The sequence below is a fragment of the Trachurus japonicus genome, chromosome 20, assembly GCF_045865225.1.
Source record: "Trachurus japonicus isolate A0001 chromosome 20, Traja_1.0".
Taxonomy (NCBI): domain Eukaryota; kingdom Metazoa; phylum Chordata; class Actinopteri; order Carangiformes; family Carangidae; genus Trachurus; species Trachurus japonicus.
In genome coordinates, this window is record NC_140926.1 from 2,407,051 (window position 1) to 2,431,574 (window position 24,524).

General features: G+C 40.7%; 1 protein-coding gene across 1 annotated transcript in view; it reads left to right on the top strand.

Annotated features, from left to right (window-relative positions):
- Positions 1 to 24,524, top strand: part of LOC146966170 (52 kDa repressor of the inhibitor of the protein kinase-like) — a 40,674-nt gene that overhangs the window by 587 nt on the left and 15,563 nt on the right. The window lies entirely within an intron of this gene.

A 24,524-nucleotide genomic window follows, 5' to 3' on the forward strand; every position in this document is an offset into this window, starting at 1 on the left:
TGGAGCGTTTATTGAGTCACTGAGTTATTAAAGTTAAACAGGTAGCTAACCGTTAGCCCGGCTAATCTATGATAACCATGACTAATTACAAAAATGTGCACACAGAAATAGTAATGTTTGTCCAATCATTGGTTTTATAAACTTTACAAACATCAGATTAGTCTAAACGGTGATATAGTGACGTGAAAAAGTAGATAAATATAGTGAAACTCTCGTCCGTCACTATTGTTCTCATGCTGGTTTTCTACCTGGAAGTAGGCTAGTTGTAAACAACAAGGAGATTCGTTCTGTAAGCAGGAGGAAGAGGAGGCTGGCATAACCATGGAAACACAATACTACTTTACTGACATTAACAACATAGCTACACAGGAAGATACAGCTACGTTAGCTTATTGTTAGCACAGGCATGAGACTTGGTGAAAAGCATCATGGGAGAAGAAACAGAAGTAAGAAGGAGAAGTCAGTGACCACGACGGCGACGACTCACGACTGTAAGTTACATTAATGTCATGTGTGTGTCAGTCTGTCCACCCGTCACCATGGCAACAAGTATGTAGCTACATCATGGGAAAAGTATGAATCAATAACTTAAAGTTGTTTCCTCTCTCTCTCTCTCTCGCTGGGGGAACGCCGTCAGGCTCTCATGACATCATCATATCTCAATGATTGCAGCCCACACACACACACACCTACACACACACACAAACAAACAGACACACACACACGAGTCGGTGAATGTGAAATGAAACTCTCTCTCTCCTGATCTAATCACCGGGCACCAACAAATGTTTAGTGTGATGCCGTTTCCCGCCCGCATCCTGATGAGATGGAAATTGATAATTATTCTGTCACACGACGACGCAGCAGCAGCAGCAGCTTCCAACTTTATTGAACATCACACACGGACCGGTCTGGGAGTTTCCCTATAAAGGGTTGTTCCTCCCCTCAGATCATTAAAACCTTATGAAAGCTGCATTAGGCTGAACATGCTTCTAGAGCGCCACGCCGCCGAGCATCATGGGAGATGAGCAGCATGAAGAGGAAAAAAACACACGTTACAGCTCAGAGATGGAGATTCAACAACAGGTCTGGTGTTAAAGGACGATTCCGGGCAAATTCAACCTGCGGCTCTAGTTTCCTAATATCTTAGGTCTAAATGAAGGATTATGAAGATTTTATTTTTAACGTCTCCTGTTTTCATCCCTCAACACCACTTTTCTTTCCACAGACAACGTCAGATGTCTTCAAACAGACACCGAGGGGTTTGTTCACTTCAAGAAAGACGACATGTTTGCAAACGGAGCTGGAATTTCCCTTTGTTGATAAAACAAATGGGAGCTTCAGACCTGGAAACATAGTTACACGTCAACTTGACTCTCAGGAAACGGATGGAGAACCAACAACCTGTTATGGTGATCTTATGCTAATTGAAGAATTAAATGTGTTTATTCTGGTATTTTAACTCTTTTCTCCAGAGCGGAAAAAGACACAAACAAGATCATAATCAATGAGGGAAAAAATAACATGATTCGACAATTAGTGAACTATGGGCAAAATCTGACGATTCAGATTCGACTATGAAAATCTTTAGTCGCGGACACCCCTAAATATTATAGTAACAATAATATAATGATATTAAAGTGACTACGAGGAGTTTTGGAAAGCGAAGTGTTTTCACACTGCATTTCCGGCGGTGTTATTCCCATGACCCGCCGGGCAGCGTCCGGGAAACCGAAACTAGGAAATGCTGGACGAGTCAACCATAATAATATGAAAATAAACGATAAAGACAAAACGATATAATTATCTAAAATGGAGCCATTAACAAGTGGTAACATAGATTCATCCACATTAATATGAGACTCTTTAAGAACCAAATACAAACTCATCGTTGCCCCTTTAAAGAAACGAAGCCTCAGAGTCTCTGGGATTCTTCATGGTGTTATACATTTGGTGAATTCCTCTCTGTAATTCGTTTTCCTTCCTTTATAGGTTTTGAAGCCGTTTGGTGACTTGATGCTGGTTCATCAGCAGGAAGCAATGACAACTGGTTCATCCATTCAACACGTTGACCCCTGAACGCCTCATCTGCTCCTGAAGCCTCTGGATTCACCCAGAAAAACATGAACCTGCTGAAAACTGGAGTGAAACGCACATCACTGCTCTAAATGATATAAATGTAAACAATGTGTATGAGGTGTAAATAATAAATGTGTGAATGTAAGAAACATAATAACGGCTTCACAGTAAAACAGGATGACTGTAAATAATAAACTGTGATAAATTAAACAACATGGATCAATATGCAAACACACACATCACATCTACAGGAAACAGACACTGTTGAAACGTCTACACACTCTACACACACAGACACACACACACACACACACACATGAACACACACACACACATGAATACAAAGACTAATCTGCGTAGCTAAAACCATGTAAGAGCCCTCAGCAACATACAGTAGAATATGTAGATGAGCAGCGTGTGTGTGTGTGTGTGTGTGTGTGTGTGTGTGTATAGAGTGTGTGCGTGTGTGTGTGTGTGTGTGTGTGTGTGTGTGTGTCGAGCAGACACGAAGCTTTGTGTTTCCTATTGTGCGTCCGTCAGCGTGGAAATGTGCTCGCAGGGCAACGAGGGGGAATTACAGAGAGTTTCTATTGACATCAAATCTTAACTATATTCACATAATCCTACACACACACACACACAGACACACACACACACACACACACACACACACACACACACACACACACACACACACACACACCTCCTCCAACTGCCACACACACACATTTCTGAGAGAGTGAAGCGGATTAAGAAGCAGAAAGGGAGGTGTGTGTGTGTGTGTGTATATGTGTGTGTGTGTGTGTGTGTGTGTGCTGATAAAAGTCATCGATCACCACGGCAACCCTCTCCCTTCAGTCCTCCCAGCGCCGTCTTCTTCTTCTGCTGTTTGTTTTCTGCTGCTTCTCTCACTGTGTTGATGCTGGAAATAATAATAATAATAATAATAATAATTTCCTCATAGTTTTTATTTTATTTTATTCTATTCTTTATTTTTTTAAAGCTTTTTTTTATGCTATTCTCCATTCCAAGCTCCATGTTGTCTGATGTGTGTTGTATGTATTGACTATTTATTTATTGTGGGCCATGTAGTCATGTATATAAACCACGACAACCTGCTGCTCAAAATGAATTGCCCCTTGTGGGATTAATAAAGTTGTTTTGAATTGAATTTTAATTGAATTTGATAATAATAACAACAGGTGTGAGTTGCTGCAGGTGCAACAGCAGCAGGAGACGCTGTGATTGGCTCAGAGGGACAAGGAGACGCTGTGATTGGCTCAGAGGGACAAGGAGACGCTGTGATTGGCTCAGAGGGACGAGGAGAGGCTGTGATTGGCTCAGACAGTCGAGGCTTCTTTCATTAAATGATTCTGATCTGACTCTTCCCTCGGTCGACCACCGGGGGCGCTCTCTCTCTCTCTGAGGGGTTAGATGAGGTCACTGCTGAGCGTGTGTGTGTGTGTGTGTGTGTGTGTGTGTGTGTGTGTGTGTGTGTGTGTGTGTTGTGCAGCATCCAGTGAGATAATGAGAGCGGCTCCTTATCAGTGTGTTACCTCGCTATAATTACAAGACACTGATCAACCTGGATATTGATTCTCAGGCCTGATCAAATGTCAGGAGGAGGGGGAGGAGGAGGAGGAGGAGGAGGAGGAGGAGGAGGAGGAGGAAGAAGAAGCTCATGTTGGGGGGACCAGGATGGTTGTAATATCTACTAGCTAACAATTATAAGTCATACTGGTGCTTATAATGCAACATGCCTGTCATCAAGAGTCAGTAGCCATGTTTCCATCCAAAGTGATTCAAGTTACTGGGAAATGCGCATTAAAAGAAATTTGAATCCTGTGTGTTTCCATTAACAGTACAGACCTCGTACTCCGTGAGAGAGAGTGAATCGCGGCCGCCACAGACTTTAGGCTATTAATGGGAAACGCTGGATGCGCTGGTTGATAAGTTTTGTTTTTACTGAGGAGGAACTATGAAGAACTGTGCAGTGGAAAGGGATGCAAAGTAATGGTAACTGGTAGTGGAAATCCTGCTTTACATTGTTTTGACATATAAAAGAAAAAGAAAAACATCATTCTGAAGGTGTGGCTGCTTTTATTTTGCCGTGGTGGTGGAAACCCTGTTGTTGTCTTGTGAGTGAACTGCAACACGGGAGCAGTTGAGGTGAAAGTGGCTACATCAGACTTAATTCAACATAACTGTTTCCATCTGTAGTGTATTATCAACCTGAACTTTTTGCTTTAACATCATGCATTATGTTCTTCTCTCTTTCTTGGAACTGAAGGAAAGTGTAAGTGTAAGTAACAGTAACAGATGAGGCATGAGTGACCCATGTGAGAGGTACCCGAGGAGAATGTGTTTTTGTTGTTCACAGGGCCTTAAGCTGATGTTCAACCTTGTCCGAAGCAAGGTCGTAAAATTATATATAGGTTAGATCCTGTCTTGTGTTTATGAAAACAATACATGAACTGTGTATGTTAGACAGATACAGGTGTTGTTTGGATTTACAGAATGCTTCCATTAATGTTGAACAGTTAATGCCTAATATGGTAAGCTGTATCCTTATGTTGGGAGAAGGTGGAGTTTTGGAGTTAGAAAGTATATAAAGATTGTGGTTTTGAGCCATAGGAAGAGATCTCACATTGGCACCAGAGATGCTCCAAGATTCGACATTTTTAGTGCACTGTTCTTCTTCTTATTAATAAACTACTTTTTGAATGCAAGTGAAGACGTGTCGGCGGTGATCCCTTAGTTTCATCAACACATCAATATACCACACATCCCTTCAAATCAACCAAAACCGGCCCTAGCGAGCGTATTTTAGTTTGTGCGAATCAGGGGATTTTAGTTTGAATTACAGCGTTTCCATCATCATTTTCTGGTGCGATACATCTAGATGATCTAAACAGCTGATGGAAACATGGCTACTGACGTCTAAACACCGTTTTGATGCAGATGCAGCGTGTGTTAGACACCGGAGCGACCTGTGGTTACACTGAGACTCTTCACATGAAGCCAGTCTGTCCTGTTCACCTGCACATGTCTGTGTTTTACTCCAGCTGGGATACGTAGAGGAACTGACATGAAACACGATCGCAACTCACATTTATCAGACAAACAACTGTCTCCAAGCACAATTTGTCTTGTCTTTAACTTTGTATCGATCAAGAAAAAATCTGATGAGATCGACTGTATTAACTTTTTATCGATATTTATGACATTTTGGAGAGTGACCTTGTGTTTTGGTTGTGTTTTCTTTGCTTCTTCCATCCCCATTTCAAACAGTGTTAGTTGTTGTTGGTGTCGATATTTGGTTATATGGTGTCCTGTGGATGTTCTTGTTATGTTGTATGTGAGATATAATTTTCGTTTGGTTTGAAATAAATATGATCAATCAATCAATCAATTAACTGAATTTTACTGTTTCCATAAGACATTTTTAATTCAATACTGCTTAATGCAAATAAAAATGTGTGGATGGAAACATGGTTATAGACACACAACAAACCTGATTTATGTTTGATGAGTTTAAAGCAGGAAGAGCTATCACACAAAATACTTTCATACCTCAAAATTAGTTTGTTCCTTCTAAAACTGGCTTCATCGAGTCAATCAGATGATTCTTCACAGTGTTACAACTGAGCCACGTTACAACCATCCCTGTATTTTCTCTTTGTGCAGGTTGTGTGTGTGACTTGTTTGGATCAATAATATCATGTATTATGTTTGTGCAGGTGATGCAGCTCCGTCAATATGACACTTCTTCTGGGAAACTCCTCACACGTCGTCTTCTTTATCTCTGAGGAGAAACCACCTCTTGTTGGAGCATTAACTCCACTAACAGGAAGTAGTGGACGTGTTCTCCGCTGCTTTAAACATGTTGTTTTGTGTGTGTGTGTCTGTGTGTGTTATGGTCAAAATGTTTTTTTTTTTTCCTTTTAGAGGCACAAAAGGCTCATTCAGGCAGCGCAGCCAGAAAACGCCGGTTTGACAACTACACCTCCTCCATCTCCATCTCCATCTCCATCTCGTCGCTCTCATGCAGTGAATAAAATAAAAATATGGAAGGAAAAAAAAAAAAAAAATCCACTTTGCTGCAGCTTTTGTTAAGAGCAAGGACCAAGTTGTGACCTCAGCGTCTGGATGTGAATGGCTGCAATCAAGCTATGGAGAAAAAAACCCTCTCATTATCCTCCAGCAGCTCCATCTCCATCCCAGAATATGCTGCTGCTGCTGCTCTCAGCCTCCAGCTCCTCTCCTCCGCTCTGCTGCTTCTAAACCTGAGAGGACGAAACCTTCTGTTTGGGTTGTTTATTTATCACTAGTCCTCAAAGTGATCGCTGTGTTTGTGTGTCTGTGTGTGTGTGTGTAACTCAACTGTTACAGCATCAATCAGTACACTGCAAAACCTCAAAATCTCACCAAGAATATTTGTCTTATTTCTAGTCAAAATGTCATTTCTAGTCAAAACAAATCTCATTCTACTTAAAATAAGACTCATCACATCAAAAAGCAGCTTGTTTTTAGACACTTTTTACTTCTTTCAAGCAGATTTTCACTTGAAATAAGTAGAAAAATCTGATAGTGGAGCAAGTTTTTCTTCCTTATTACGTATGAGCACAAAAATCTTGCTTTCACTGGCAGATTTTGAAAATTAGTTTGAAACAAGTGAAAATGATCTAAAAACAAGTTAATGTTTAGCTGATGAGTCTTATTTTAAGTGGAGAGAGATTAGTTTTGACTAGAAATGAGACAAATATTCTTGGAAAGACTTTGAGTTTTTGCAGTGTGTGTGGATCAACGCAGCGCTGCGTTCAGGTTCAAGGAAGATTAGATGGAAAATATCTGCACAAAGGTGAGCTTACTGTGGGTTATGAACCTGAGGAGTCCTCTAGAAGTACCACTATAATAATAATAAGTATAATACCACTATAATAATATGACTGTACCACTATAATAATGCTGCACAGTGGCAGGTGGAGAGTGAATGGACTCAAGCCGTCCTTTCACACTAAAAGCCCCAAATTATAACTTGTAAGTTTTCCATCACTAATAGAAATTGTTCAGTTGCTTCCCTTTGTGAAACAGATGAAAACAGGTTTTAGAAACTTTTGCAAATAAAATTAAAAATGAAAAGTTAAAATATTTTATTAGCCTACACTTAAAGGCACAAGCTTTGCACATCTGGATTTGTTCTGTACAGATGTGTGTGTGTCTGTGTGTGTGTGGAAACTCTGACTTGTAGCTTGTTACGTGTTGTTTGTTAACGTCACCAGTGTGCAATGAATCCTGGGATACGTGGCTCCATGATGGAAACTCATTCAAACTCGTCCACGCAGAAACAGATTTTCTTTTTCTTGATCGTTTTGAAAGAGTTTATTTAGTTTTCGAATGTTTTTGCTTTCTTCCGTCTTGCACCGGTCCAAGAGTTTCATTGGAATGCAGCTTTCCTTAGGAGGACGCACCGCACCTACTGTATCCTTCGTGGTTGTTGCTACATGAGCTGCAGGAAGCTAACGTCCTAGAAAACATGCAATCTTTACTTAGCTGTGCCTAAACCCAACCAATGGCTTCATTTACTTTTCGCTTTTTTTTCCTATTTTACACCTGTAGGCTACATGTCAGTTTTACTAGACTTAAAGGGACAACCAGGAGTTTTGTTAAAACGAAGTGTTTCCACACTACATTTATGAGCCTCCGCACCGTGAAATTCTTTGACCGGCGCAAGACAGACTCATGTTTTCATTCATCAAGAATTAAAGTCAGAGGTTGGAAGACGATCACATACCGTCGTAGTTCCCACCATAAACGGAGATTCGGCGGCGTTATTCTCATGACTCGCCACGAAACCCAAAGTAAAGAAACGCTGGTCGGCTCGCCCAGCATTTCCACCACCACTAATAATAACAAAATAACCATAGAGACAAAACCATAGATTTATCTAAAATGGACCATTAACAAGTGGTAACGGAGATTCATCCACATTAATATCAGACTTTTTTATTGTCGCAGAATTTTTCGTTCTGCTGATGGAGAAACTCCTGGTTGTCCCTTTAACCAGTCGGGAGTTCTCAACAAGTTTTGGTAAGATTCTACGTCTACATCACTTCCTGCAGCTCCTGTACGCCATCTAGCAAGATTCTTTGCGCGCTGTTGTTGTCATTAGCAACCTAGCATGCTATCGAACGTTAGCAGCTCTCCGCCGTACCCCCGCTCTGCAACCGGCTTGGAGGCGTGGTCGTCCGCTGAGCTGCACAGGTGAGGAGCAGAGGAAGGGAAGAGCCGTTGCAGCGCCACTTTCAGATGTTTAAGGTTAGGACGTTGTTTACATTCAGACGCAATCAGGAAAGACTGTTTCATTGACGCAGCCTTCTAAGCCGTTTCCTCCGTAGACCGCATAGGCTGGGTCCTCTAAATGTTGCAGCCGCTCTGGAAAAGTCGTTTTTTCTGATCAGAGATGTTCCGACCAGAGTTTTTCTCTTTCCACACTCGGCCGGCCACAATTTACACTCTACACACATGATTTTTTCCAAATTTGTAGACAAACTTGTTCTGTCTCTCACCATGTGCTTAAAATATCACAGAGATTTACAGAATTTGAATTGGCAGCCTCTGAGTGCGGCCACGTCTGTCTCTGCTCCTCATTGACTCCAATACAAAGATTTTCTGAGAGAAGCAGAACGGACTGATGTTTTAAACTCGCAAGTGTCTCCAAAATATTTACTGTAGAAACACCAAAATCACACCAAAGCGTTCAGGAAGTCCTTATGAGGCTCACTGTCTATGTTTCTTTCTGATAGGAGTTACCGTTATGTCACACCTGCAATTGTTTTTGTTCTCTGAGGCGTTCGGGGCCACTCTGTAAAAACAAACCGCTTGTCCTGCATCACTTGAAACCTGCATTCAGTCTCTGTCTCTTTGTGTCTCTGCAGAAAGTGAAACCTCCGCTCGCGTCCAATTTGTGCATTAGGAGGCCGAGTTAACAGACAGATGACCAGAGGAGAGGTTTTACTCTGAGAGGGAGAGTGAAGGTGCTGGAGTGGTTTTAAATCCTCCTCTATCAATATCCATTACTGCTGCGATCCTATGGAGAGAGCGCTCGCTGCTCGCTGCCCTGCCAACACAACACTATCAATTAAAATCCTCCACAAATCCCAAACATGTCACAGTGTTTTAACTGCAGTGACAAGATAACCACGAGGCTGTCAGCACACGCTAAAGAGACGACCCGCAGACTAATCGTTCCTCCTTTTTATGAATAAATAATACACATAAAAAGAGATGACGAGACGTCTCTGAGCCTTTCTACATCTTCTTCTCTCCAACATGCAAATCATTTAACAAGCAATCTGTCTTAAAGTAGGCCAACTATTAGAGACATGAGCCATTTACTTTTATCTGGCGGTGATGGAGTGGAGCATTTGTTCGTCGCGCGGCTCCTTTCATATTGCTTCATTGGTGACACATAAACCTGGCACTGCTCCTTAATGGGATCTCATCCATAATGTTGAATGAGGGGGACAATCATTTCATGTGAGGAGATTAAAAATATGATCTCTAACAAGAGCCCCCGCTGTCCAAGTCGACTCCCCGGGGCCTAATAAATTGGAGGGATGAGAGAGGGAGAGGCCTCCAGATGTGAATGTGTGTGTGTGTGTGTTGGTGTGTGTGTGTGTGTGTTAGTGTGTGTGTGTTGGTGTGTGACAGCCACACAGTCACTCTGACTCTGGTTTTAACACCATTAACAACAAAAACATCAGTGGAAAAAAAAAATCAGATCAAAAGAGGCGAGAAAATGTTTCCTGTGATGTTTCAGCCGACGACTTCACATCAAACTGTTTAAAACTGAGACAACGGGTTCATGTTTCCTGTTGTAGTTAAAGGGATAGTTCAACATTTTGGGCAAATTGGCCCATTGCCATAATCCCTATAGTCATAGCAGTAGGTTCGTTACCTTTAATTGTCGGTGCAAGCTATTTTTAGAACGGCGGAGCAGAGCCGTGAGCTGCTCAGAGCTACGCTACGGAGGCTCATGGGATTTCTCGGTTGGTTTCCCTCATCAAACTCATCAAATATACACAATCCAACAACTCCACAACGCTCTGGTGGACAAGTTGTGAGCTGCACATTCACCACGCTATGAGATAATAACACAACGTTACCACACAGAGTTGTTTTAGAGGGAAATACAGAGACTGTTGATGAAAAACTGTCCCTGAAGGCAACGCGCATCAGCGGTTTTGCATGAATTTCCCTCTAAAACAACTCTGTGTGATAGCGTGGTGAATGTGCAGCTCACCACCAGAGCGTTGTGGAGTTGTTGGATTGTGTATTTGATGAGTTTGACGAGGGAAACCAAGAAAGAAACGGCTCTGCTCCGCCGTTCTGAAAATAAAAATAAAAATGTATTAAAGGTAACGAACCTACTGCTATAGGGATTATGGCAATGGGCCAATTTGCGAAAAATGTTGAACTATCCCTTTAAGGGACACATGCAGCAGAGTTAAGATTGAAATCCTGCATATGGTATACTGGTAGTTCCTCTTTAAATCCAGCATCTATCGTCTAATTTCCCACCTACAGGGAGTTTGTACAGTCTCTCCACATGAACGTGTCCAATTGCAATTTTAATGGTAATTGAATTCATTGTTAATGTGAATAATGTGAATAATATGAATCATGTGTACGTTGTATTCTAACGTGTGACTCATGCAGCAGAAAGCAGCCGGTGTCACTCACAGTGTAATTCACCTCTGATTTCACGCTGCTCCTCTCATTCAGATGAGGTTTTAAATTGTTTAAACTCTGACTTGTTTCTAGATTTCATCTCTGCTCGTGCAGCTGGAGCTTCCTCTTCCTGTTTACACGCATTTCTGTGTTTCTGGCTGTAAAAATTACAAATCTCCACTCAGTCTGAAGTCTGTCTGTGACTATTTATTATATCCCTGAGCTGCACACACACACACACACACTCAGGTGAGGAAGTCATCCCAGTCAACAGAGTCAGACTGAACACAACTTTTTTCACTCAGAGCAGAAACTCAACATTTATCCTCCGACTGTTTTAACCTGATGTGTTTAGTTTATTTGGTATGAAATCACAGTACCATTATTATTATTAATATCTTCATATGTCACAATAATAACTGACCAGGTGCAGTCGGTGATTCTCTGAACTCACTGAACTTTGGGTCATCTGATTTTTTTTAAAAACATTTTCAACCCTGTAACAACGACTCAGCTCGCTCACAGTGTTTTTATGACAGGGTTTCATGTTATCGGCCAAATATCCTTAATTATTAGGGGTGTCACGATTTCGATTTTTTATCGAAAAGAAATCGAGAATCGAATCGAATCGTGACCCTAAAATCGAAAATCAAATCGAATCGAGGATTTGGAGAATCGTGACACCCCTATTAATTATCCAAGACATGTAGCATCATATGACTTTAGGAAATCATTAAATTATAATATTTTTCAACACTATTGTCAGTTTTTTTCCTAAACAGTTGTTAACGATCATTTATTTATATAATGGAGGTGAAAGGTCTCATAATAGGAGGAATTTAGGAGGTCTTTCACCTCCTACCAGGCCATTGCCTTAATAAGAATGTATTCTTAGCAATTCTTGCCTGGTAAAATAAAGGTTTATTACTACTACTACTACTAATAAAAACAATGCGGACTAGTGAGACTTCTTGCATACGAACTGATGAAGCCCCTTGGATAAGAAACGAAATGTCTACCCAGACAAATACAAGTCCAGTTGCCTACGATTCAATTTGCCCAGAAAAGAACGATGACCTGGATGAATGAGAATATCCATAGAAATGAAATATATAGAAGAAAAGATGTTTAAGACGGTTACCGGTGCTGAAGTTAAACTCACTCACCCATAAAAGACGTTCTAACCCACTTGCCCAGTGGTCATTGACCTCTTGGCAAAACGGTTAGCATCATTGCAGGAGACCTGGGTTCGAAACCCACTCAGGGAAGGCTAGACAGTATTTGTCACAAAAGTACTATTCCATGAACAGATAGCCTATATTTTTTTCAGATGTTTTAATTGTTTTGGTTAAAGTAGTCTAGAGTATAATTGTATTAACACATTTCTTTTGTTTTAAATTTAACAACATGCACATTTGGCTGTCATCTTCTCCTTTGCAACTGTGGTATATTGATGTGTTGATGAAGAGAAGGGATCACCGCCGACACGTCTTTTCTTGCATTCAAAAAGAGTTTATTACAAGAAGAAGAACAGTGTACAAAAATGTCGAATTGTGGAGCATCTCTGGTGCCAATGTGAGATCTCTCTCTCTTGGCCCAAAGCTCTGACCTTATATACGTTTTCTAATTCTCCACCTTCTCCCACAGAAGGAAATGTTTGACCAAGATGGTCAGACAAAGACAGGATCTAAAAACAGAATCTAGCCTATACCTTCTGACATTTAATCTCTTGACCAGGCTAACTTAAACATAGATACAGTGTCAAGTTTCCCCAAAAACTATGACCCACAGAGATGGATAGATGACAAGAAACACATTTCTCAGGGTACATTCCACACTACTGCTAGACACCTAATCTAAACATCTTGCTGTAAATGTATGCATGTGCCTTTTCTCTCTTGTAACATCTGAATTTATTCATATTTATTCCATTTAAAGCAGATATCAGTGGAATGTTTTTGTTAATATAAGTCCTAAATAGTCCTATTTTCCGTCAGCAATCACTTACATGAAGTATTTCAGCCTAAACACGAGTCTCTCCGTCACTCTGCTCTGCTGTAACCCGAGGAGAAAATTTTCCTTGTGGGATACAAGTGTTATCCAATGAGGGGAGAGAACGGCATGAAGGGCTGTGTGTGCAGCCAAGGGATGCGCGTGAATGTGGTGACGTAGCACGAGGACCAATTGATGCCTGAGAAGGGCGGGGGCTGCTAACTCATGGTGCGTTCAAGGAAACTCGTACTTTGTGTTTTTCCTTCCTGTGAAGTCATACCAGTTCGATCTGGTACGAGTTCACGGGTCGGAAGTTACGAGTGGCCGTTATAGGGAACTTTCACAGACAACAGGACGGTAAAAACACGAGCTACGGGTTACCTGGAACGCTACCAAGTCGTAGTTGTGACTTGAAGCTGTAACTTACGGTTTCAAAAGCCTGCCTTGAACACAGCATTAGCCGAAACGGCCGTGCCGATGATATCTGCTTTAACTATAAACCGTTACTTATCACAAATTAAGTTCCTATCCAAATGGTGAATGATCTCTGACCTATATCCCTTAACTTTTAGGCTGAGAAAACACCATACAAAACATAAGATAATTGAAGATATTAAAGCAAAAAAGCTCAGGTGGATAATACACTACACAACCTATTGACATTTTTTTTTTTTTTTTTTAGATTTCTATTGCTTTTTCTGTTTTATAATCCAAGGACACATGGATCAATCAGTTTACGGCTTTAAAATGCAGGAAATATGTCACTTACTTTAGTTGAAAATCTCTGAGGTAAAAACGTCGAGTGTATCGAGAATCAAACAGATGATGCTTTTACAGTAAAATATGAATCTTTACAGCTGCTGCGACCTGACGAGTGTGTGTTCAGGCTTTGTATCACACACACACACGCACACACACACACACACACACACACACACGCACACACACACACACACACACACACACACACACACACACACACACATACACACTCACAATGCAGTGTGTTGTAATCCTCTAATATCAGTGATTAATTCTCATTGTGTTGTGCTGCAGCTGCTCAGAGACTCTGACCTGGACGACAATTAGACCGCTGCTCCAGGGCTGCAACACACACACACACAAGCTCCTCTGCTATTGTGGTATGTCAGTGTGTGTGTGTGTGTGTGTGTGTGTGATTGCTCTTCTTCACGCCCTCTGCATGTGGATAAATCTGTTAGGAACAATCAATACACTGGAACTCAACGATCATCGCTGCAGCCTCGAGTCAGCACTTAGAGAGAGAGGAGAGGAGCACTACAACTCTGTGTGTGTGTCTGTGTGTGTGTGTGTGTGTGTGTGTGTGTGTGTGTGTGTGTGCGTGTGTGTGTGTGTGCGTGTGTGTGTAGGGGAGTTGTTAGTGTGTGTATTGTGTGGATAAATTCTGCTACAACAGTGAATCTGAACCGTTCAGTCGAGGTTCAGTCCAGATTCTTCACGTGAACGAGTTCAGATGATGATTGTGTTGTATCTGCAAAAGCTTTAAACTGTTTAAAGGGATAGTTCAACATTTTTTTTTCACAAATTGGCCCATTGCCATAATCCCTATAGTCATAGCAGTAGGTTTGTTACCTTTAATTGTCGGTGCAAGCTGTTTTTAGAACGGAGGAGCAGAGCCATGAGCTGCTCAGAGCTACGCTACGGAGGCTCATTATGGGATTTCTTTTTGGTTTCCCTCCATCAAACTCATCAAATACACAATAATCCAACAACTCCACAACGCTCTGGTGGACAAGTTGTGAGCTGCACATTCACCACGCTATGAGATAATAACACAACGTTACCACACAGAGTTGTTTTAGAGGGAAATTCATGTAAAACCTCTGATGCACGTTGCCTTCAGGGACAGTTTTTTATCAACAGTCTCTGTATTTCCCTCTAAAACAACTCTGTCTGGTAACGTTGTGTTATTATCTCATAGCGTAAGTAATTTGACATATTTGAGCATTTTGTAAAACACAAGATTTAATAATATAATACAGTTTATTAACAGTCTTGTAAGTGTTTTACTGTTCTTGTGCTCATTACCTCAGTGACCTGCTTTCTGCACCACCTACTATATGAATATTCAATACTGTAGCCTATGTGTAGATCCAGATGCAGGTAACCGTGGTAACCGTTTACTCCTCATATCCGCAGAGATGCTTGAGAGGTTTCACACACACACACACACACACACACACCGACACACACACACGGCTCCACCTGTAGAGTCTCTGTTAACAGGTGATTTATGTTTCTGTTCTGTGGCTTCAAACGACTTCACTTCACATGCATTCCTTCATACAGGACCAGACCAGTAATTACCCCCCCTCCCCCCAGCCTAATGCCCCCCCTCCTAATGCCCCCCCCCCCCTCCAGTCCAGTTGAGAGCTCTGACTCCTCCACTACAATCAGCCGTGGCCCCACTCGGCTGTAAAGACGGGGTGAAGCTGCAGACTAACATTAGCTTAACACTGATCAGCAATCAGCCGCTGCTGCTGCACTCCACACGCCAGCTGCACACACACACACATAGACACACACACACGCACACACACATACACACACTCACACACACACACACACCGACACTCAGTGGAAAGCACTTCCTCATTGTTATGTACACAAACCTCTGTAACGCATAATCAAAACACTGTAAATACACAGAAACGCTACATGATTGTGTCTTTAAACAAGTAGATACACAATGTGTAGCTACACTGGTCTACACACACACACACACACACACACACACACTATATATATATGTATGTATACATAGGTTATATGCTATATAAATGTTTAAAGACACAATCATTTCAAGAATAGAATAGAATATACTTTATTAATCTCTTATAGAAATTCTTCCATCACAGCGCTCCAGTGGACAAAGGTGAAGAATATTATAGCAGAATAAAACAATACAACAACGTGAGATAAATTACAAATTAAATATTACAAAATATTACAAAATATAATAAAATTTACAAATTTTACTTCACATGACAGTTTTTTCCAGTTGGTCAGAACTGAAGCTGCTTGTTCCAGTTCCATCATCATCTCATCTATCTTAGGCTTTTAGGATGAATTATTATTATTATTATTATTGTTAACATTATTTTACATTTTTTTTTATTTTCATTTAACCTTTATTTAACCAGGCAGAATCAATTAAGAACAAGTTCTTATTTACAATGATGGCCTGACAAGAGGCATAGCTTCTTGAGGGGTGTGGGTATCTGGGAATGCCTCAAATGGAAATTTCGTTGTATGATATACAATGACAATAAAGCATCTTAATCTTAATCTAAACGGCTCATCTCATCCCCAAAACGTCGCCACGCTAACACAACGCTTACATCCACATTGTACATATATGAGCTCATACATCAGTTCACCATGAGCTCATTCATCCACATCACTGGTAAAAGTCTCTGGAAACAAACACAGTCAGTCTGAGCTACAACACGACACGACACAACATCACTACAGCATCACATCTAATAGAGTTTATCTGTTTGGTTGGAAGGGTTTTCAGATCTCTGCTCCTTCCTCCTACTTTTCCTCCATCCTCCTCTCATCTCCTCCTCCTTTTCTTCCTTTCTCTCCTCTTCTTCCTCCTCCTCCTCTTCCTCTTTCTCCTCCTCATCTCTCCTCCTTTTCCTTCTCTCTCCTTCCTCCTCCTTTCCCTTCCTTTCCTCCTCTCTCCTCCTCCTCCTTCCTCCTCCTCTTCTTCTTCCTCTTCCTCCTCTTCTTCCTCCTCTCTCCTCATCCTATCTCCCCCTCCTCCCCTTCTTTCTCCTCCTCTTCTTCCTCCTCTTTTCTCCTTCCTCCTCCTTCCTCCTCCTCTCTCCTCCTCTTCTTCTTCCTCCTCCTCTTCTTCTTCCTCTTCCTTCTCCTCTCCTTCTTCCTCCTCCTCTCTCCTTCCTCCTCTCTCCTCCTCTTCTTCCTCTTCCTCCTCTTCCTCCTTTTCCTCCTCTTCTTCCTCCTTCCTCCTCCTCTTCGTTCTTCTCCTCCTCCTTCCTCTCTCCTCCTCACTCCTTCTTCCTCCTCCGCCTCTTCTTCCATCCTCCTCTCTCTTCCTCCTTCCTCCTCTTCATTCTTCTCCTCCTCTCTTCTCCTTTTCCTCCTCTTCTTCCTCCTTCCTCCTCCTCTTCTTCCTCCTCCTTGTCTTCCTCCTCCTCCTCTTCTTCTTCCTCCTCCTCCTCTTCCTCCTCTTCCTCCTCCTCTCTCCTCCTCCTTTCCCTTCCTTTCCTCCTCCTCCTCTTCTCCTCTCTCCTCTTCCTCCTCCTCTCCTTCCTCCTCTTCCTCCTCCTCCTCCTCTCGTTCTCTCTTCCTCTCACAGAAACAAACAGGTGAGTTTATTTTATTTCCCTGTTGTCTCGCTACAAACAGAAAAACAAAAACACAAATCTTCCTTCAGCTGCGTTTTGTTTTGTTTTGTTTTGTTTTGTTTTGTGTTTTGTTTTAAATCTCTTGTTCTTGTTCTTGTTTCACCGGCGGCCGAACCTCAATCAGCTTCCCGCCGGCGCCGCGGCAACGCAGAGAGAAACACACTTGTTTTATTGTGTTCGCAGCAGGAAACACAGTGAAGAGATGATTTCTGTGACGTGTCATCACCACACTGCAAAAACTCAAAATCTTTCCAAGAATATTTGTCTTATTTCTTGTCAAAATGTCTCATTTCTAGTCAAAGCTAATCTCTTTCCACTTAAAATAAGACTTATCACCTAAAAATGAACTTGTTTTTAGATCATTTTCACTTGTTTCAAACTAATTTTCACTTGAAATAAGTAGAAAAATCTGCCAGTGAAAGCAAGTTTTTTGTGTTTGTAATAAGAAAGAAAAACTTGCTCCACTATCAGATTTTTCTACTTATTTCAAGTGAAAATCTGCTTGAAAGAAGTAAAAAGTGTCTAAAAACAAGCTGCTTTTAATGTGATGAGTCTTATTTTAAGTAGAAGGAGATTTGTTTTGACAAGAAATAAGACAGATATTCTTGGTAAGATTTTGAGTTTTTGCAGTGTAATATAATATAATATAATCTACGCGTCTGTCCAGTTCATCATCGTGTCAAAAAAGAAGCTGCACTTTGTTTGTTTTGAAGATAAAATGTGTCTCATCATTGTCTGAACCATCAGTGTTGTGTTTTCTCTTGTTTCAAACAAATTTTCACTTGAAATAAGTAGAAAAATCTGCCAGTCAAAGCAAGTTTTTTGTGCTTGTAATAAGGAAGAAAAACTTGCTCCACTATCAGATTTTTCTACTTATTTCAAGTGAAAATCTGCTTGAAAGAAGTAAAAAGTGTCTAAAAACAAGCTGCTTTTTATGTGATTTTAAGTATAATCTGATTTGTTTTGACTAGAAATAAGACAAATATTCTTGGTAAGATGTTGAGTTTTTGCAGTGCATCATCATCATCATCATCACCAGCCGATTAATTCTTTAATTTCACAGGTGATAAAGTGGAGTTGAGCTGCAGCTGAAACAGTAAAAACTCTGAGCTGCCTTCGATTCTCCGGGAACTGGTTCATCGACGGTCGAAATGGGAAAACGCTCCGGGCTCAGGACTGACACACACACACACACACACACACACACACACACAGACACACACACACACACAGACACACACACACACACACACACACACACCTTCCTTACATGTAGCAGCAGCTGGAAGCTAAAGGCAGCGGTCTGGTGAATGTAAATAGATCTTCATTAATTAACAAACAGACTAAAATAACAAGACTAACCAGATTAGAGGAAAAATAGGATTAAAGACACAAAGCCCAAAGCAAACACACACACCTACACACACACACACACACCTACACACACACACACACACACACACACCTACACACACACACACACACACACACACACACACACACACACACACACACAGTCGCTGCTTCCTTCAGAGACCAGACTGACGCTCACATGTCCAACGGTCAGTGAAGGACACACGACGACGTCCATAGAGACAAAACTCAGAGACATGAACTCGACAAACACTATGATGACGTAACTGTGACTTTAAAGGGACAGTCCAACATTTATTCAGATCCTCCTCTCGCCATAACCCCTATAGGTTCATCACCTTTAATTATGGGTGCATGTTGTTTTGAGATGGGCGGGGCAGAGACGTGAGCTGCTCAGTGGTCAAGGTCTGCTTCATTTATTTCCTTTTTACCTATATTTATTTATTTTTTTATACTTCCTTTTTGTCCAAGTTTAGTATAATTTTTTTTTTGCCCTTTTTTTCGAGTAAAGAACAACAGCCTTCCGGTTTTCTTTGGTTATTTGAATTAAGAAAAATAAATTATAATTTACAGTAAGAGGGTTATTCATTTTCAAAATGTGTAAAGTGAGAACTATTTTAAAACACAAATGTGTTTCAGTTTTGGGAGTTAAAATATGGAATGAGCTCAATGATGAGTTGAAGTTTTGTAAGCCTTAAAATGTAAAATAATTAATAATTATGAATTACAGCAATGATTATTTTTGTCTCAATTTTGTACTGCTAATATTCTCTGTAATCTAATGTTATAAGGCAAACATAGGCCTCGGGCTTCAGCCGGTTCCCTTTTTCGTCACTGTATGACATTTTTTTTGTGTGTGTGAAATGTTTGGATGCAATTATGTATGATGATATGTGTTGGCTACGTTGTCCACGCAAAATGTTTGACTTTGATGTTGGTGTTGTGTGACCAAAATAAACCATTTCGTTCATTCACTCGTTCATCAGTTTGGTGTGTTGTTGCTTTATTACAGTAATGCATGACCCATTTGGTTTGCTTGGTTCAGGATAATTGTCTTGGTTAAATATTTGCACAGCATGTGTAGTTTTTAAACATGTATATTCAGATTGAGTATATGAACTTTTTTAATATTTTAATATTGTAACTGTGGAAGAAAAGTTGCTGCTGAGGCAGCGACTAATAGGGATCTATAATAAACTAATGTGAATCGTGTGATATTGGTGCGTTTCAAGGGAAACAGAAAAGTGTTAGTGAAGTTATTTATAGTGAGTAGCTTTTAATATTTAATTTTATTTACTTACTTTACACTGCAAAAACTCAAAATCTTTCCAAGAATATTTGTCGTATTTCTTGTCCAAATGTCTCATTTCTAGTCAAAACTGATCTCTTTCCACTTAAAATAAGACTCATCACCTAAAAATTAACTTGTTTTTAGATCATTTTCACTTGTTTCAAACTAATTTTCACTTGAAATAAGTAGAAAAATCTGCCAGTGAAAGTAAGTTTTTTGTGCTTGTAATAAGAAAGAAAAACTTGATCCACTGTCAGATTTTTCTACTTATTTCAAGTGAAAATCTGCTTAAAAAGTAAAAAGTGTCTAAAAACAAGCTGCTTTTTAATGTGATGAGTCTTATTTTAAGTTTAATGAGATTTGTTTTGACTAGAAATGACATTTTAACTAGAAATAAGACAAATATTCTTGCTAAGATACTTGAGTTTTTTGCAGTGTATCACAGTCTTTTATTCCTGGAGCTGCATCTAATGTTATGAAAGGAGCTGTATCAATAAAGTTTATTATTCAGGTGGTGTTAATTCTGGTTGTTTAACATGAGTTTAGTCCGTCCATCAATAATGGAGACATATTATAGTGTATTAACTGTCCTGAGATCAGTCTACATGTTGCAGCAGAGCAGAGGCCTCGCTCACATTATGAAGTGGAGCAGTTAAAATGCATGAGCGGACATTTTGCTTTGCCTCTGTCTGCGTGTTCAGTGTGTGAACCGGGGGGGAGGATCGATGGAGGTATTTCCACTTATCGATCGGATGTCGAGGGGGAGAAGACAGAGGAAACGTCCACGAGGCTCCGCAGCCGCAGCGCCGTTATAAATACAGAAGAGCTGAGAGTTTAATCTGTTTACCGACAGGAGGAGGAAGGAAGAAAGAATAAAAGAAACAGTTGAAAGTGTCAAATATAAAGACAGAAAATAGATAAAGAGAAGACGAAGAGTCAGAGGAGAAACAGAGAAAACACACAAGACTTGTTAAACTGCAGGTACAAACATCTACCTTTATTCTGAAGGAGCTTTAACACAAACATCTACCTTTATTCTGAAGGAGCTTTAACACAAACATCTACCTTTAATTTGAAGGAGCTTTAATACAAACCTATACCTTTATTTTGAAGGAGCTTTAATACAAACCTCTACCTTTATTTTGAAGGAGCTTTAACAAAAACATCTACCTTTATTCTGAAGGAGCTTTAACACAAACATCTACCTTTATTCTGAAGGAGCTTAAACACAAACATCTACCTTTATTCTGAAGGAGCTTAAACACAAACGTCTACCTTTATTCTGAAGGGGCTTTAACACAAACATCTACCTTTATTTTGAAGGAGCTTTAATACAAACATCTACCTTTATTCTGAAGGAGCTTTAACACAAACATCTACCTTTATTTTGAAGGAGCTGTAACATAAACATCTACCTTTATTTTGAAGGAGCTTTAACACAAACCTCTACCTTTATTTTGAAGGAGCTTTAACACGAACATCTGCCTTTATTTTGAAGGAGCTTTAACACAAACATCTACCTTTATTCTGAAGGAGCTTTAACACAAACATCTACCTTTATTCTGAAGGAGCTTTAACACAAACATCTACCTTTATTCTGAAGGAGCTTTAATACAAACGTCTACCTTTATTCTGAAGGAGCTTTAACACAAACGTCTACCTTTATTCTGAAGGGGCTTTAACACAAACATCTACCTTTATTTTGAAGGAGCTTTAATACAAACATCTACCTTTATTCTGAAGGAGCTTTAACACAAACATCTACCTTTATTTTGAAGGAGCTGTAACACAAACATCTACCTTTATTTTGAAGGAGCTTTAACACAAACCTCTACCTTTATTTTGAAGGAGCTTTAACACGAACATCTGCCTTTATTTTGAAGGAGCTTTAACACGCACCTCTACCTTTATTTTGAAGGAGCTTTAACACAAACATCTACCTTTATTCTGAAGGAGCTTTAACACAAACATCTACCTTTATTCTGAAGGAGCTTTAACACGCACCTCTACCTTTATTTTGAAGGAGCTTTAACACAAACATCTACCTTTATTCTGAAGGAGCTTTAACACAAACATCTACCTTTATTCTGAAGGAGCTTTAACACAAACATCTGCCTTTATTCTGAAGGAGCTTTAACACAAACATCTACCTTTATTCTGAAGGAGCTTTAACACAAACATCTACCTTTATTGTGAAGGAGCTTTAACACAAACATCTACCTTTATTCTGAAGGAGCTTTAACACAAACATCTACCTTTATTTTGAAGGAGCTGTAACACAAACATCTACCTTTATTTTGAAGGAGCTTTAACACAAACCTCTGCCTTTATTCTGAAGGAGCTTTAACACAAACATCTACCTTTATTCTGAAGGAGCTTTAACACTAACATCTACCTTTATTTTGAAGAAGCCATAACACAAACATCTACCTTTATTCTGAAGGAGCTTTAACACAAACATCTACCTTTATTTTGAAGGAGCTTTAATACAAACATCTACCTTTATTCTGAAGAGAGTTTTATCATTTTTTATCAATCAGATTAGAAATAAAACTTTGACTCCCGTTCACTTAGCCTACATGGAGACTTTTTCCGAGTTGAGTTCCCATGGCGACCGTTAGGCTACTTCCTGTTTCCGCTTCAGCCTCTCTATGACGACGCTGTGACGTTGATATGATGACGTCATCGTTGAAGCAGCAGCAGAAGTTCAGTCGATCTGAACAAGGACAATAAATCTGGAAGAGCCATGTGTTCCTGTGTGTGTGTGTGTGTGTAGATGTGTGTGTGTGTGTGTGTGTGTGTTCCTGTGTGTGTGTGTGTGTGTCAGCAGCATATTGTGTAGCGGCTGCCAGCTAGCGGGGGTTCATCCAGGGCCATTGCCTCTGATTATCTTTAACATCTTGCTGAGCTGAGTGCTGCACTGGACTGCTGGCACCGTGTCAGACACACACACACACACACACACACACACACACACACATCTACACACACACACACAAACACACACACACACACAGAAACACACACACACAGTGACAGTGGAGCCAGTGCTTGTTATTACTCTCTGGGCTGAGCTCATTCAAACTGGACTTTTAATCCATCAACCAGTGTGTGTGTGTGTGTGTGTGTGTGTGTGTGTGTGCGTGTGTGTGTGTGTGTGTGTGTGTTCATCAGGTTTCTGTTTCTTTTCTATTTCATTTGTCTCTAATTGTTTCTAACAACATGGCCACTGCCTCTGTAGCTGCTGTGAAGCCAGTCTAGTGCGTTAGCGAGGTGTGTAGAGTCTAAAGCCTTCAGCCTCTCCTGTACTACAGAGGTGGCTCTCTTTTAACCCGGCTAGATCTCCATGGTAACTGATGCTTAGCTCATAACCTGTGGTCCCGACCAGGTTATGTTCAGAGTTTAAAGAGATAGTTCAACATTTTGGCAAATTGGCCCATTACCATAGTGCCCTATAGTCATAGCAGTAGGTTCGTTACCTTTAATTGTCGGTGCAAGCTATTTTTAGAACGGCGGAGCAGAGCCGTGAGCTGCTCAGAGCTACGCTACGGAGGCTCATTATGGGATTTCTCGGTTGGTTTCCCTCATCAAACTCATCAAATACACAATCCAACAACTCCACAACGCTCTGGTGGACAAGTTGTGAGCTGCACATTCACCACGCTATGAGATAATAACACAACGTTACCACACAGAGTTGTTTTAGAGGGAAATTCATGCAAAACCGCTGAGGCACGTTGCCTTCAGGGACAGTTTTTCATCAACAGTCTCTGTATTTCCCTCTAAAACAACTCTGTGTGGTAACGTTGTGTTATTATCTCATAGCGTGGTGAATGTGCAGCTCACAACTTGTCCACCAGAGCGTTGTGGAGTTGTTGGATTGTGTATTTGATGAGTTTGATGAGGGAAACCAAGAAATCCCATAATGAGCCTCCGTAGCGTAGCTCTGAGCAGCTCACGGCTCTGCTCCGCCGTTCTAAAAATAGCTTGCACCGACAATTAAAGGTAACGAACCTACTGCTATGACTATAGGGATTATAGCAATGGGCCAATTTGCCAAAATGTTGAACTATCCCTTTAATCATAAAACCAGCTATAAAAGCGCAGCTGTTTCACTATTTAACTCATTTACAGCTGCGTCACCTTTACTTTGAAAGTCCAGTGGAGCTGGATCAGAACGGAGCGTTTGATCGTTATTGTATTTAGTTTAAAGCAGAAGTAAGCGATCCGGTGGTTTTGGCTAATGCTGCGTTCCAGGCCGGCTTTTGAAACCGTAAATTACAGCTTCAAGTCACAACTTACGACTTTGTAGCGTTCCAGACAACCCACTCGTGTTTTTCCGACCTGTTTTACCTGTGAAAGTCACTATAACGGCCACTCGTAACTTCTGACCCGTGAACTCGTACCAGATCGAACTGGTACCACTTCACAGGTCGGAAAAACACCAGTTGCGGGTTGCCTTGAACGCACCATAACGTCTTGTCAGCAGATGGAGTTAGCAGCCCCCGCCCTCGTCATGGATCTATTGGTCCTCGTCCCTACGTCACCACATTCAGGCGCATCCCTTGGCTGCACACACAGGCCCTCATTTATGAAACTTGCGTACACCAAAAAAATGGGTGTACACCAAATTCACCGCA